General features: G+C 40.7%; 1 pseudogene; it reads right to left on the bottom strand.

Annotated features, from left to right (window-relative positions):
- Positions 1–244: 244 nt before the first annotated feature.
- On the bottom strand, positions 245–1,363 carry LOC114883648 (annotated as a pseudogene).
- Between the last annotated feature and the right edge of the window lie 400 nt (positions 1,364–1,763).

Raw genomic sequence — 1,763 nt, 5'->3', positions numbered from 1 at the left:
TCAACCACTGCGCCACCAGGGAAGCCCCGCAAATAAATTTTTAAAAAAAGAATATTATGTAGAACATACACAGAAAATTTTCTCTTACAAAAACAAAAATATTTGGACATTTTAAATTTAGTATAGCTTAGCAACCCAGTTTCTGCCGATAAATTCAGTCAATTGTTAGGAGGTTTATTACGTATACAGAGAACTCAGTAAACAGCAGATATTTTAACCCTTGATTAAGGATGACATATCTGACTTAATTTTGTTCTTGTATTTTTTTAAGAAGGTACTCCATTTGTAAATTCAAGTTTGGTTGGCCTTTTATAGTCTTTTTGCTCAATATTTTGAACACTTTTTCTTCTTATTGTAGAGCCTTTGAGCTTCTTCTCTCTCTTGTTTTCTACTCTCAAATTCTTGTTTCTTAGCAACACACTTAGCTTGTACCTGTTCATATTCTTCCTGTGCTTTTTAAAAAATATTTTTAAAATAAATTTATTTTATTTATTTATTTTTGCCTGCATTGGGTCTTCATTGCAGCATGCGGGCTTTCCCCAGTTGCGGCAAGCGAGGGCCACTCTTCATTGTGGTGTGCGGGCTTCTCATTGCAGTGGCCCCTCTCGTTGTGGAGCACGGGCTCTAGGCATGCAGGCTTCAGTAGTTGTGACATGCGGGCTCAGCATTTGTGGCTCACGGGCTCCAGAGCGCAGGCTCAGTAGTTGTGGTGCGTGGGCTTAGCCACACTGCAGCATGTGGGATCTTAGTTCCCTGACCAGGGATCAAACCCGTGTCTCCTGCATTGGCAGGCAGTTTCCTAACCACCGTGCCACCAGGGAAGTCCCCTTCCTGTGCTTTTTGATTTGATGTTTTATTTTTCTTTGGCATAGTAATGAAGTTTACTCTTATGCTACATTATTTCTGGCTGAGGTTGTTCATTGCTACAGTGTTCTTCAGACAATGCCTGGTCAATGTTACATTGCTCTTCTGACAAAGGCTGATTAACTTGTTCTTCTGACAAAGGCCAGTCAACTTGTTCTAACAAAGACTGGTCAACTTTTCTAAGTTGATTGTTGAGTCTTTCCTCTTCATCTAAATAGAGATGTTTCAGATGATCAGGGTACCAATCTGTGAATTGGGACTCCTGTGTGGTTTGAGCCTTTTTTACCCTCCATAGTAATTTCTTGTAATTTTGCTGAATCTTTCGTTTCAAAATGCAGACTTGTCCCTCAAGAACACTCCCCATGAAGGCTTGCAGATGGTTAGATTGCCATATCATCTGTTTCACATTCTTATTCTTGAATCCCACCTGTGAAGCTCCTTCACCACACGTCCCAAAACTCCCTGTCTGCCACCTTGCTGCCAGCCTCACCAGTGCCATGGCACACCAACCATGTCACCAGAAAACCACGAAGGACCCACTCAATAGTTCTATACATTTCAAAATAATCACCATGATAAGGCCTAGTTACCATCTGTCGCTGCACAAAGATATTTCATAATTATTGACTATATTCCCCATACTGTACATTTTATGTCTGGGACTCATTTATTTTGGAACTGGAAGTTTGTACCTCTTAATCGCCCTCACGTATTTATAATGCATCGCATCATATCACATTGCATTGTATCGCATTACTTTTGGAGGAAAATATTTGGGGAGGAAAAACCAGAAATGAACCCTGCCCTGCACTCACAAGGTGATCAGTCCTTGGTTAAGCCACGTAATCTCTCTTCACCTCAACCTTCCCTTCTAGAAAATGAAAAGAGCTTTGTAGACT

This window comes from Monodon monoceros, unplaced genomic scaffold (assembly GCF_005190385.1).
Source record: "Monodon monoceros isolate NGI ecotype Baffin Bay Population unplaced genomic scaffold, NGI_Narwhal_1 Super_Scaffold_5, whole genome shotgun sequence".
Classification (NCBI taxonomy): Eukaryota; Metazoa; Chordata; class Mammalia; order Artiodactyla; family Monodontidae; genus Monodon; species Monodon monoceros.
The sequence above is the reverse complement of the archived record's forward strand: the minus strand, read 5'-3'. Positions and strand labels throughout refer to the sequence as shown.